Consider the following 14918-nt stretch of genomic DNA (forward strand, 5'->3'; position numbering starts at 1 on the left):
TAATGTACGCCTGTGGTGAAAGGAATGAATGTTGAAGGTTGTGGAAGAGTGGTACCAGTTAAGCAGGCTGCTTTGCAGGTGTCGAACCTCGAGTGTTGCTGGAGCTGCACTCATACAGGAAAGTGGAGATTATTCCATTGCAATCCTTGTGGACAGGCTTTGGGAATCAGGAGGTGAGTTACTCACCGCAAAATTCCCAGCCTCTGACCTGTTCTTGTAGCTAAAGTATTTATTTGGCTGGTCCGATTCAGTTTTTGGTCAAATAGTTCCAATTCTACCATTGTTAAAATTCTCAAAAACTGTTGACAAAATAAAAACTGAGTTCATTTGCATATATACTGAAACTTTCTTGAATACACAACAGTGTATGTTACAGTCACAAGTAATTTAAAAGGCTACATAGCTCCTTCCGCTGTTAAAACCCATAATCTAAAACACGATCATAAAAGCAAATAATAACAAAACTTTTTTATGTGGTTCTATTTGGACTGAACATGTATGGTAAAATATGGATGCAGCACATTCAAAGAAATGTGCCTACATTAATCTTCCTTACTAGACATGACACTTGTAAATCTCAGCATTTCAGGAACATTATGTTCCACATAATATTTAATCACCTCCATTTGTACTTGTGACAAGCACTGATTTTTCTTAACTGTGTGTTAATTGTTACTGTGGAATTGTGGGATCAGCATGTAAGAATTAAAGCAGAATCGCACAGGAACAAGATGAAACATCTGTTCAGTTCCAGATGAGTTGCCCGTTGTGTCCTCCATGGCTGCAAATTGATAAGTCTGAGAAAAATGTAAATTACAGATGGCGATGCAATCGGCTGGAGTTTTTGTATTTAATGACATACATCCCTGCCGTTGCCAAGGATTATTTTCCTTCAGTATTGATGAATTGTCCTTGTTCAAATATACCATGAGAAAGAGGGTAGGTGGTTGTTTTATTCCACTCTTAGTGAGCATGTTGATAAGTAACCTGATCATGGGTCAAAGAATCGGTTCAGCCTGGGGCATCAGCTTTGATTGCAAACTGTTTTATAGACATTTTGATAAGGAGACAGGAGTGATGCACTATCAATTACGACGAAACGAGAGTAGAGAGTAATCGAGGCTTTATTGCGCAGAGATGTGTTGCCTCCTACAGCTGCTGCCGAAATGGATGCAGCTCGGTGGGCACACACTTTTATACTCCGCCTACTGGATGGAGCCAGCAGGCAGGGATCTACCCCCGTACCTGTAGTACAGGAGCCTTACCATATTATATCTGATATGTGTACTATATACAAACAGTGGTGACTACCACATTCACTCCCTGTTAAAAAAGAGTCCAGTGGGGGTGGTGGAAAACTATTTACATGTAAGTGAGCATTTTTAAAGTGTACAGTTCTGGAAAAGTTCACAAATTCAGCAGGCCAGGTGCCTTGATCCTCCGTTGTGAGCGCCGCAGTCCCGGTGGCGGGTTGGTCGCCGGTGACTCCGGGAGCGAGTAGTCTTCATCTTCCCCGGGTGGAACCAATGGGAGGACGGATCGTCCTGGAGCGGGGGCTGTGGTGAGGTGCGCTGGGGGGAGGATGGGTGGCACCGGGGCAGATGGGGGGGGGGGACCCAGCTGGTGTCAGGTCCCTGAGGGAGACTGTGTTCTGGCGGCCATCGGGGTACGCCCGTACTGCGGGTTTGCATGGAATAGCTGTACCCTCTCGACCAACGGGTATGCCTTGTGGAACCGCACGTGTTTGCGGAGGAGAATGGGTCCTGGAGCTGCCAGCCACGTTGGGAGCGAAACCCCGGAGGTGGACTTCCTAGGGAAGGCAAGGAGACATTCATGGGGGGTTGCATTAGTCGCAGTGCAAAGTAGTGATCGGATGGAGTGGAGGGCATCGCGGAGGACCTCTTGCCTGCGGGAGACCGGGAGATTTTTAGACTGTAGGGCCAACAGGACGGCCTTCCAGACCGTCCCGTTCTCCCTCTCCACCTGCCCATTTCTCCGGGGGTTGTAGTCGGTCGTCCTGCTCGAGGCAATGCCCTTGCTGAGCAGGGATTGACGCAGCTCATAACTCATAAAGGAGGATCCCCGGTCACTGTGGACGTAAGCGGGAAAACCGAACAGAGTGAAGATGCTATTGAGGGCCCTGATGACTGTGGCAGGCGTCATTTCGGGGCATGGAATGGCGAAGGGGAATTTGGAGTATTCGTCGACCACGTTAAGGAAGTACGTGTTTCGGTCGGAGGAGGGGAGGGGCCCTTTAAAGTCCATGCTGAGGTGTTCAAAGGGACGGGAGGCCTTCACCAGGTGTGGTGGACCTGGCTGGTAGAAGGGCGGTTTGCACTCCGCGCAGACCTGGCAGTCTTTGGTGACCGCCCTGACTTCCGCAATGGAGTAGGGTAGGTTGCGGGCCTTTATGAAGTGAAAGAACCAGGTGATTCCTGGGTGACAGAGACCATCGTGTAGGGCCCGGAGTCAGTCCACCTGTGCGCTGGCACATGTACCTCGGGATAGGGCATCGGGGGGCTCATGAGCTTACCGGGTCGATACAAAATCTCGTAATTATAGGTGAAGAGCTCAATCCTCCATCTCAAGATTTTATCATTTTTGATCTTGCCCCGCTGTGTGTTATTGAACATGAAGACAACTGACAGTTGGTCAGTGAGGAGAGTGAATCTCCTGCCGGCCAGGTAATACCTCCAATGCCGCACAGCTTCAACGATGGCTTGGGTCTCCTTTTCGACGGAGGAGTGCCGAATTTCGGAGGTGTGGAGGGTGCGGGAAAAGAATGCCACGGGTCTGCCTGCCTGGTTGAGGGTGGCAGCGAGAGCGACATCTGATGCATCGCTCTCGACTTGAAAGGGGATGGTCTCGTCGATGCGTGAATCACGGCCTTGGCGATGTCTGCCTTGATACGGTTGAAGGCCTGGTGAGCCTCGGCCGTCAGGGGGAAAACTGTGGAGTGAATGAGTGGGCGGGCCTTGTCTGCATAGTTAGGGACCCACTGGGCATAGAATGAGAAGAACCCCAGGCATCGTTTGAGGGCCTTGGGGCAGTGGGGGAGGGGGAGTTCCATGAGGGGGCGCATGCGATCAGGCTCGGGCCCTAGAACTCCATTTTGCACAACATAGCCAAGGATGGCTAAGCGGTTGGTGCTGAACACGCACTTCTCCTTGTTATACGTAGGTTCAGGAGTTTGGCGGTGTGGAGAAATTTGGAAAGGTTAGCGTCGTGGGTCTGCTGGTCGTGGCCGCAGATGGTGACGTTATTCAGGTACGGGAAGGTGGCCCGCAGTCCATTCCGGTCAACCATTCGGTCCATCTCCCGTTGGAAGACCGAGACCCCAATAGTGACGCCGAAGGGAACCCTAAGGAAGTGGTAAAGGCGGCTGTCTGCTTTGAACGCCGTATATTGGCGGTCCACCTTGCGGATGGGGAGCTGGTGGTAGGCTGATTTCAGGTCCACTGTAGAGAAGACCCGGTACTGTGCAATCTGATTGACCATATCAGATATGCGTGGGAGGGGGTACGCGTTGAGCTGCGTGTACCGACTGATAGTCTGACTGTAATCAACGACCATCCTGTGTTTCTCCCCAGTCTTTACAACTACCACTTGGGCTCTCCAGGGGCTGTTGCTGGCCTCGATGATGCCTTCCCGCAGTAGCCGCTGGACCTCCGACCTGATGAAGATCCTGTCCTGGGCACTGGATCGTCTGCTCCTGGTGGCGACGGGTTTGCAATCCGGGGTGAGGTTCGCAAACAGCGAAGGTGGGTCGACCTTAAGGGTCGTGAGGCCGCATACAGTAAGGGTGGTAGGTGCCCGCCAAATTTCGGAGTTAGACTTTGGAGGTTGCGCTGGAAGTCCAAGCCAAGTAGCAAGGCTGCACAGAGGTTGGGGAGGACGTAGAGCCGGATGTTGCTGAATTCTACGCCCTGGACGGTGTGGGTGGCCGTGCAGTACCCCCGGATCTCCACAGAGTGGGATCTGGAGGCCAGGGAGATTCGTTGGGTAATGGGGTGTCCGCGAGGGAGCAGCGCCTTACCGTATCGGGGTGGATGAAGCTCTCCGTGCTCCCAGAGTCGAGAAGGCAAGGTGTCTTGTGGCCATCGACTTTCACCGTCGTTGTCGTGGTTGCGAGGTTGTGTGGCCGGGACTGGTCAAGCATGATGGAGGCGAGCTGCGGCTGGTGTTAGTGGGCCCCGGGCTGGTCAGCGGCGGTTGCGGGTGATGAGTGCCCTGATGAAGTACCCGACGAGCAGGGGTCCTGAGGCGCCGTCCAAAATGACGCCGAAGATGGCGGCGCCCATGGGGCGCACGTGGCGGGCGGCGTTAAAGATAGCGCCGCCCACAGGCCGCACAAGGTCTGATGGGGGGAAGATGGCGGCGCCCATGAGTCGCACGTGGGGGGTGCAGGAACAATGGGGCTGGTTACAGTGGCGATCGACTGGGCCTGGCACACCGCAGCGAAATGTCCTTTCTTCCCGCAGGCCTTGCAGATTGCGCTCCGCGCCGGGCAGCGCTGGCAGGGGTGCTTTGTCTGCCCGCAGAAATAGCACGTGGGCCCCCAGGAGCTGGCTGGCTGCCGCGCGGCGCAGACTTGGGGTTGGCTGCGGGTGGTCGCTGGTGGGGTCCACGACGTCCAGGATGGGGTCGCCGTGCGGTCGGGGCGTACGCTTGTACATTACGGGAGGCTACCGTTAGCAAGGTCGCGAGTTTCTTGATCGCCGCGAGTCGACGTTCCCCCTTCTAAGAGGGGCTGGCGGATGTACGCCGACCCTATGCCCATAACGAAAGCATCCCTGATTAGGAGTTCGGAATGTTCAATGGCCGAAACTGCCTGGCAATCGGAGTTCCTCGCCAGAAATCTTCCAATGACTCACTGGGGAGTTGTTGCCGCTTGAACAGGAGGTGCCTGGCGTAGAGTTTGTTGATCGGCCGTGTGTAGTTCTCTTTCAGATGAGCCATGACCTCAGTGTAGTTGGGCGCGTCCCGGATAATTCATAGAATTTCATAGAATTTACAGTGCAGAAGGAGGCCATTTGGCCCATCGAGTCTGCACCGGCTCTTGGAAAGAGCACCCTACCCAAGATCAACACCTCCACCCTATCCTCAAAACCCCGTAACCCAGTAATCCCATCCAACACTAAGGGCAATTTTGGACACTAAGGGCAATTTATCATGGCCAATCCACCTAACCTGCACATCTTTGGACTGTGGGAGGAAACCGGAGCACCCGGAGGAAACCCACGCACACAAGGGGAGGATGTGCAGACTCCACACAGACAGTGACCCAAGCCGGGAAGCAAACCTGGGACCCTGGAACTGTGAAGCAATTGTGCTATCCACAATGCTACCGTGCTACCCGAGGAAAGATATCAGAGCTCAGAGGAAAGATATCAGACCTCAACCCGTGTGTACAGGATCTGTAGTTTCTGTGCCTGTGAGGGTGCTTCTGTCGCTGATCCGATGTAGGCTTCAAAGCAAGCTAGCCAGTGTTCGAAGGCCGACATGGTGTTGTCTGCTTGAAGGTGCAGCTGCAGGCGATCTGGCTTGATGCGGAGGTCCATCGCTGTAAAATCTCTGCATGATAAATTGATGCACTATCAATTACGGCGGGACGAGAGTAGAGAGTAATCAAGGCTTTATTATGCAGAGATGTGTTGCCTTCTACAGCTGCTGCCGAAATGTGAGCACACACATTTATACTCCGTCTACTGGACGGAGCCAGCAGGCAGGGATCTACCCCTGTTACTGTAGTACAGGAGCCTTACCGTATTACATCTCATATGTGTACTATATACAAACAGTGGTGACTACCACAAGAAGACATTGATTGACCAGAGCCTTCTGTGAGATACAACAGGAGGTCAGAATCCACTTTCTCCAGAATTGTATTGGCCACAGTCAACCTTCAGTGAGCTATCGATCTGAACAGTCGCAGAACTGGTTTGTGTTCTACGAATCAGTTCTAACCTAGTCAGGAACTATGGCAAGTAATCCGTTTTGCCTGTAAAATCCATGATTGTAAAGAAAAATGTGTTGTTTCTTGGTGATTTTATATATTCAAGAAGTGTACAATAATTATAGAAGCGTTTTGCCCAGGTTGTCAAGAGCACTTATTTGTCCGTAGGATCATATGCAAAAAAAGCCGGAGTACGCCATTCAGCCCTTCGAGCCAGTTCTGCCATTCGATAAGATCATGGCGGATCTGGTTCTGGTCTCAACTCCATTTTCCCTAAAACCCTTGACTCTCTTATCCATCAAAGATCTGTCCAAGGAAGCCTCAAAGAAAATCCAATGATCCATACTCCACTGCTTCCTGGAAAGAGAATTCCGCAGATTAACCCCCTCAGAGAGAAATAATTTTGAATTCTATACATATGCCACCGTGGGGATAGAGGCAGGTGGTGGCGACATCCAGAAGATGCTTTTAAAATACTAAATTTGACAGGAGTGTATCTATTCAGTTTGCTTTCTGGGAGGAACTTGATACTTTCCAGTGCCCAGTATACAAATTAAGGGCTTTTGTGATTGGATCTCTAGATTTCATTATCAATGATCTTGGTAGAACCTGGGCATAAGAAAATGCACCTAGATTAGGTAGCTGGAAATATAGGGTGGGGTTTTTCGGTTGCGCCTGCCCGGCAACGGGAAATTCCCACCCGAGGTCAACGAACTCGGACATATGGTCCCATCCCGTCCGTGGCGTTTTTGCAGCGGGCGCAGACGAAAATTCCAACCTATATGGTCCACTTGCAGGAGTGGTGGATGATGCTGATCCAAAAAATACCCAATGTAAAAACCTGAAAACATGAGAGCGCTTGTTGTTGATAACCCCCAGTCAGGGAGTTCACCATGTCAGGAAATGCCTGCATCAATTCTCGCCCACGTGAATCCCGGCCCACAGGACTAGAGACTCACGCAGGCTTGGAGAATCCCATTCCTAGCCCGTTGATAGCATTCAAATCGACCCATTCAAATTTTTTCTTTTTTTTAAATTTAGAGTACCCAATTCATTTTTTCCAATTAAAGGGCAATTTAGCGCGGCCAATCCACCGACCCTGCACATCTTTGGGTTGTGGGGGTGAAACCCACGCAAGCACGGGGAGAATGTGCAAACTCCAGACGGACAGTGACCCAGAGCCGGGATCAAACCTGGGACCTCAGCGCCGTGAGGCAGCAATGCTAACCACTGTGCCACCGTGCTGCCCGGACCCATTCAAATTGACCCATTTGCATTCTCCCGCTGGCACAAGGTGCGAATTGCAATTCTGCCGCCAGCGGGGAACCAGAGATTTTTTGGCCGATGTTGAATTCTCCGCGGCATCGAGAACTCCGCTACTGGCCGGGCGGGCGGTGGAGAATCCAGCCCAAGTTGTTGTTGTTTTTCTCGTTATTAAATGTTATTGTTGAAACAATGTACTTCGACCATTTTTCCAGGCAGTAAATTGGAGATCACAATTTTTTGTGCATAAATGTTTCCACATTGTCGCTTCCAGTTCTTGCCAGTGATCTTAAATCTGCGTCCTCTCGTTCCCACAGTATCGGCATTGGACTCTTACCAAAGGTCAAAAATGTCAATCTTGTGATCTTCACTTTTGAGGCACATTTTGACCACTTTTAAATCATTTATTTATTGGTCCCAATTTTGTATTTCTCTAAGGAAATCTTCATTATTGAATGTTGTTGGTATCTCTGCGTTTTCTGTTAGCCGCAGTCACTGCCACTGTGTAATCTAAGATCAGTGCTGTGTGAGACATCATGGGCATGTCATTGTCATGGTAACTTGCTTAGGGCTGGTGTACATTAGTATTGAACCGAGCTATGGTTTGGATGCCTGCAGGGTCATATTTATACTTCAACAAGATTTTTGTCAGGGTGTTGGAATTCTGAATGGAGCTGGAAGAGCGACAAATCTGTTTGTTTAATGTGACATATCGGAGGCCAAGGAGGAAATTAATGTTTGCCAATACAAACCTGCCTGTTACGAGGCATGCATTTCATACTGAACCTGGTGCTATAATTGCATGACTACTATCTTCATGATTTGTTTACTATTAATAAGAGCAGGTTCTTCTTCGTGACCTAGTTCAACTGAGTTGCTTAAACATTTTTTTAAATGAGCAACTGAGATTTTCAGTAAAATGCAACCTAGGAATTGTAAAATATATGAACCCGATACTTGCCAATTATTTAATGTTGTCCACACCTGGTAAGACACGGACGCGAGATATTCCAATTGCAGGGAAACAAAATACAATAGACTAAATGAGAGAGTGTAATCCTTTAATAGAACTTCACCCATGCTGAAAAAAACATTGATGAGCATTTGCACAAAGACAGACACTATCCAGGAAAAGGCAGACCACTTGATTGGCACCCCATCCACTATCTTAAACATTCACTCCCTCCACCACTGAGTCGCAGTAGCAGAGTACACACCATCAGCAAGATGCACTGCAGCAACTCACCAAGGCTCTTTCAACAGGACCTTTCAAACCCTCACTCGAAGGGGAAAGCAAATGCATGAGAACAGCACCACCTATAACTTCCCCTCCTCAGTCACACACCATCCTGACTTGGAACAATCTCGCCATTCCTCATTTCTTCATTGTCTGTGGATCAGTTCCTGGAGCTCCCTCCCCAACACCAGTGTATGAGTACCTACACCAGACAAACTGCAGCAATTCAAAAAGACGGCTCAGCACCACTTTCTCATCGAAAACCTGGAATGGGTAATAAATGCTGACCAGCGGTGCCCACATCCATGAACAAATAAAAAGCCATACACAAGCACAGGCATTCGCACGCACTATAATCCTCACCCTGCAACGCTCCGATCTCCACTTGTGCTAAAATCAGGGATCCAGCTTGGTCTTGAAGTTCCAATCATGAGATGGACAGACTCTGTTCCGAGGATGACAAACCCATGGCCCACTGGGATGACTGCACCCACTTACCAGAGTCAGCTTATTTAAATAATTAGCGTTAGCTTCCGGGCCATGGATCAGCAACCAGCAATATGAATCTGCAATATGTGGCATCTGGGGAATTTGCAGGAGCATGTGCAATAACATCACCCACCCCACCCCCACCCCTACCATCCACCCCCTACCGCCATGGCGGATGGTGGGGATGGGGGTGGGGGTGGGGGTGGGTAATGTTATTATTTTAACTAAGCGTCAAATTGAGTTTTAAATAATTGAATACCTCCAAGAGCCAGCATGGCCATGTGGACGTAGCTAGAGGTGCAGGTGCCATAGTCAGAAAAGTCTGGGTCGGCCTGGGCTAAGGATAGGGGCAGACCTAACACATGAAGCACAAAGGCCTTTCCAATCCTTCAAGAACAACATTTGCTTTTCCACAACCAGGCGCACCTGACAGATCGGACCTGCCTCTGATGGCCGCAGCAAACAAAATAATGGTGGAAGCAAAATATTTGAGAGGAATCACTTTGGAAAACAAATGCCTTACGGTACAAGAAAATCACACAGAAATGGCGAATATTAATGTGCCAATTAAAATTGCAAATCAAGGGACTTCCGGGTGCGGCGATGACCAGCTAAGTCGCATGTTTCGGCAGCTCCCGGTGGAACGGACTTTTGGGCTCTTGATAGGAGCCCCAACGGCAATTTTAACGGCTAAAAACACCGTGCGGTAAACCAGAAGGGAATTCCCCCTGGACACGGATGGAAAAAGGAGAGGAAAGTGGCCGGATTGCAGCGGATCCTTTGGAACAGCGGCAAGGAAGGCAAGCAAAAACCAAGATGGCGTCGGAAGGTGGCAGTTTCACATGGGGCCCTGAACAACAAGAGTTCTTGAAATGCTGCGTGGAAGAGATAAAAAAGGAAATGAAGAAAGAGCTGTTGGCCCCGATACTACAGGCGATCAAAGGGCTAAAGGAGGAACAAAAGACCCAGGAGCGGAGCTTCGGGTCGTGAAGGCGAAGGCAGCCGAGAATGAAGACGATATACAGGGCCTGGTGGTGAAGACGGAGATACAGGAGGCACATCAGAAACGATGTGTGGAGAGGTTGGAGGCACTGGAAAACAACGCAAGGAGGAACAACCTGAGGATTCTTGGTCTTCCTGAAGGTGTGGAGGGTGCGGACGTCGGGGCATATGTGAGCACGATGCTGCACTCGTTAATGGGAGCGGAGGCCCCGGCGGGTCCGTTGGAGGTGGAAGGAGCATACCGAGTTATGGCGCGAGGACCGAGAGCAGGAGAAACTCCCAGAGCCATAGTGGTGAGATTCCTCCATTTTAAGGATAGAGAAATGGTCCTTAGATGGGCGAAGAAAACTCGGAGCAGTAAATGGGGGAACGCGGTGATTCGCGTTTATCAAGACTGGAGTGCGGAGGTGGCGAGAAGGAGGGCGAGCTTTAATCGGGCCAAGGCGGTGCTTCATAAAAAGAAGATAAAATTTGGAATGCTGCAACCGGCAAGACTGTGGGTCACATATCAAGGGAGGCACCACTACTTTGAGACGGCGGATGAAGCGTGGACTTTTATTGTAGAAGAAAAACTGGAATGAGTGGATTATTAAAAAGAACGTTTGGACAAAGTGGTGGGGCGAATGTGGGGGGCGAAGAGGGGTTTTATGTTCGAATCCTGCGGTGTGGTAACTTTTCTCTCTCCCACAGGGGGTGATGGGGGGAGGTGGGGAGGGAGAGGAGATGGGGCGTTGGCCATGGGGGGCGGGGCCAAGGGAGAAGCGCGGGCTTGGCTCCCGCGCTATGATAATTATGGCGGGAATAGAGAAGCAGGAAGGAGGGGGCGTCGCACGGTGCGAGCCGTGGTCACGGGGGGAAGCCGAGGTCAGCCAGAGTTTGCTGACTTCTGGGAGCAACATGGGGGGAGTAATTACGCTAGCGGGGGGTCTAGCGGGGGGGGTGGGAGGGGGGAATTACTGGGTTGCTGCTGCTGGGGAAAGGGGGGAGTGGGTACGGGAGAGGATGGGCGGGGGGGCACCGCCTGGGGGAGATACAGCTGCGTGGGAACTGGGTGAGAAGCTGGAAAAAGATGATGGCTAATCGGCAAGGGTGGGGGGTGGGAAGCCCCCCAACTCGGCTGATCACGTGGAACGTGAGAGGGCTGAACGGGCCGATAAAGAGGGCACGGGTACTCGCACACCTTAAGAAACTTAAAGCAGATGTGGTTATGTTACAGGAAACGCACCTGAAACTGATAGACCAGGTTAGGCTGCGCAAAGGATGGGTGGGGCAGGTGTTCCATTCGGGGCTAGATGCGAAAAACAGGGGGGTGGCTATATTAGTGGGGAAGCGGGTAATGTTCGAGGCAAAGACTATAGTGGCGGATAACGGGGGCAGATACGTGATGGTGAGTGGCAAACTACAGGGAGAGATGGTGGTTTTGGTAAACGTGTATGCCCCGAACTGGGATGATGCCAATTTTATGAGGCGGATGCTAGGACGCATTCCGGACCTAGAGACGGGAAAGCTGATAATGGGGGGAGACTTTAACACGGTGTTGGAACCAGGGCTGGATAGGTCGAAGTCCAGGACTGGAAGGAGGCCGGCAGCAGCCAAGGTGCTTAAAGATTTTATGGAGCAGATGGGAGGTGTGGACCCGTGGAGATTCAGTAGACCTAGGAGTAAGGAGTTCTCGTTTTTCTCCTATGTCCATAAAGTCTACTCGCGCATAGACTTTTTTGTGCTGGGTAGGGCATTGATCCCGAAGGTGAGGGGAACGGAGTATACGGCTATAGCCATTTCGGATCACGCCCCACACTGGGTGGACTTGGAGATAGGGGAGGAAACAGGAGGGCGCCCACCCTGGAGAATGGACATGGGACTAATGGCGGATGAGGGGGTGTGTCTAAGGGTGAGGGGATGTATTGAAAAGTACTTGGAACTCAATGACAATGGGGAGGTCCAGGTGGGAGTGGTCTGGGAGGCGTTGAAGGCGGTGGTTAGGTTGGGAGCTGATATCAATAAGGGCACATAAAGGGAAGCAGGAGAGTAAGGAACGGGAGCGGTTGCTGCAAGAACTTTTGAGGGTGGACAGACAATATGCGGAAGCACCGGAGGAGGGATTGTACAGGGAAAGGCAAAGGCTGCATGTGGAATTTGACTTGCTGACTACAGGCACTGCAGAGGCACAATGGAGGAAGGCACAGGGTGTACAGTATGAATATGGGGAGAAGGCGAGCAGGTTGCTGGCACACCAATTGAGGAAAAGGGGAGCAGCGAGGGAAATAGGGGGAGTGAGGGACGAGGAAGGAGAGATGGAGCGGGGAGCGGAGAGAGTGAATGAAGTGTTCAAGACATTTTATAAAAAATTAGATGAAGCTCAACCCCCGGATGGGAAGGAGAGAATGATGGACTTTTTGGATCGGCTGGAAATTCCCAAGGTGAAAGAGCAGGAAAGGGTGGGACTGGGAGCACAGATCGAGGTAGAAGAAGTGGTGAAAGGAATTAGGAGCATGCAGACGGGAAAGGCCCCGGGACCGGACGGATTCCCAGTCGAATTCTATAGAAAATATTTGGACTTGCTCGCCCCGGTACTGACGAGGACCTTTAATGAGGCAAAGGAAAGGGGACAACTGCCCCCGACTATGTCTGAAGCAACGATATCGCTTCTCTTAAAGAAGGAAAAGGACCCGCTACAATGCGGGTCCTACAGACCAATTTCCCTCCTAAATGTGGATGCCAAGGTCCTGGCCAAGGTAATGGCAATGAGAATAGAGGAATGTGTCCCGGGGGTGGTTCACGAGGACCAAACTGGGTTTGTGAAGGGGAGACAGCTGAACACGAATATACGGAGGCTGTTAGGGGTAATGATGATGGCCCCACCAGAGGGTGAAACAGAGATAGTAGTGGCGATGGACGGCGAGAAAGCATTTGATAGAGTGGAATGGGATTATTTGTGGGAGGTGTTGAGGAGATTTGGTTTTGGAGAGGGGTATGTTAGATGGGTGCAGCTATTGTATAGGGCCCCAGTGGCGAGCGTGGTCACGAATGGACGGGGATCGGCATATTTTCGGCTCCATAGAGGGACAAGGCAGGGATGCCCTCTGTCCCCATTATTGTTTGCACTGGCGATTGAGCCCCTGGCGATAGCGCTGAGGGGTTCCAAGAAGTGGAGGGGAGTACTTAGGGGAGGAGAAGAACACCGGGTATCTTTGTATGCGGACGATTTGCTACTATATGTGGCGGATCCGGCGGAGGGGATGCCAGAAATAATGCGGCTACTTGGGGAGTTTGGGGATTTTTCAGGGTATAAATTGAACATGGGGAAGAGTGAGTTGTTTGTGGTGCATCCAGGGGAGCAGAGTAGAGAAATAGAGGACCTACCGTTGAGGAAGGTAACAAGAGACTTTCGTTACCTGGGGATCCAGATAGCTAAGAATTGGGGCACATTGCACAGGTTAAATTTAACGCGGTTGGTGGAACAGATGGAGGAAGATTTCAAGAGATGGGATATGGTAGCCCTGTCAATGGCAGGGAGGGTGCAGGCGGTTAAGATGGTGGTCCTCCCGAGATTCCTCTTTGTGTTTCAGTGCCTCCCGGTGGTGATCACAAAGGCTTTTTTTAAAAGGATTGAAAAGAGCATCATGGGTTTTGTTTGGGCCGGGAAGACCCCGAGAGTGAGGAAGGGATTTTTACAGCGCAGCAGGGATAGGGGGGCGCTGGCACTACCGAGCCTAAGTGAGTACTATTGGGCCGCTAATATTTCAATGGTGAGTAAGTGGATGGGAGAGGAGGAGGGAGCGGCGTGGAAGAGATTAGAGAGGGCGTCCTGTAGGGGGACTAGCCTGCAGGCTATGGTGACAGCCCCATTGCCGTTCTCACCGAGGAACTACACCACAAGCCCGGTGGTGGTAGCTACACTGAAGATTTGGGGACAGTGGAGACGGCATAGGGGAAAGACTGGAGCCTTGGGGGGGTCCCCGATAAGAAACAACCAAAGGTTTGCCCCGGGGGGAATGGATGGGGGATATGGAATGTGGCAAAGAGCAGGAATAACGCAACTGAAAGATCTATTTGTGGATGGGAAGTTCGCGAGTCTGGGAGCGCTGACCGAGAAATATGGGTTGCCCCAAGGGAATGCATTCAGGTATATGCAACTGAGGGCTTTTGCGAGGCAACAGGTGAGGGAATTTCCGCAGCTCCCGACACAAGAGGTGCAGGACAGAGTGATCTCAAAGACATGGGTGGGGGATGGTAAGGTGTCAGATATATATAGGGAAATGAGGGACGAAGGGGAGACTATGGTAGATGAACTAAAAGGGAAATGGGAAGAAGAGCTGGGGGAGGAGATCGAGGAGGGGCTGTGGGCAGATGCCCTAAGTAGGGTAAACTCGTCGTCCTCGTGTGCCAGGCTAAGCCTGATTCAGTTTAAGGTATTACACAGGGCGCATATGACTGGAGCGCGGCTCAGTAAATTCTTTGGGGTGGAGGATAGGTGTGCGAGGTGCTCGAGAAGCCCAGCGAATCATACCCATATGTTTTGGTCATGCCCGGCACTACGGGGGTTTTGGATGGGGGTGACAAAGGTGCTTTCAAAAGTAGTGGGGGTCCGGGTCGAACCAAGCTGGGGGTTGGCTATATTTGGGGTTGCACAAGAGCCGGGAGTGCAGGAGGCGAGAGAGGCCGATGTTTTGGCCTTTGCGTCCCTAGTAGCCCGGCGCAGGATATTGCTAATGTGGAAAGAAGCCAAGCCCCCGGGGGTGGAGACCTGGATAAATGACATGGCGGGGTTTATAAAGCTAGAGCGGATTAAGTTCGTCCTAAGGGGGTCGGCTCAAGGGTTCACCAGGCGGTGGCAACCGTTCGTCGAATACCTTGCGGATAGATAGATGGAAGGGGAAAAAGAAGGCAGCAGCAGCGGCCCAGGATTTGGGGGGGGGAGGAGGGGTGGGGGGGTGGGCGGGGGGGGGTGTAACTTGTGACAAGGCAGTT

The 14918-nt window shown here is 51.3% G+C and overlaps 1 protein-coding gene across 1 annotated transcript in view; it reads left to right on the forward strand.

Moving 5' to 3' along the window:
* Positions 1-14918, forward strand: part of LOC140398438 (acid-sensing ion channel 2-like) — a 661780-nt gene that overhangs the window by 402175 nt on the left and 244687 nt on the right. The window lies entirely within an intron of this gene.

Source organism: Scyliorhinus torazame, chromosome 21 (assembly GCF_047496885.1).
Source record: "Scyliorhinus torazame isolate Kashiwa2021f chromosome 21, sScyTor2.1, whole genome shotgun sequence".
NCBI lineage: Eukaryota > Metazoa > Chordata > Chondrichthyes > Carcharhiniformes > Scyliorhinidae > Scyliorhinus > Scyliorhinus torazame.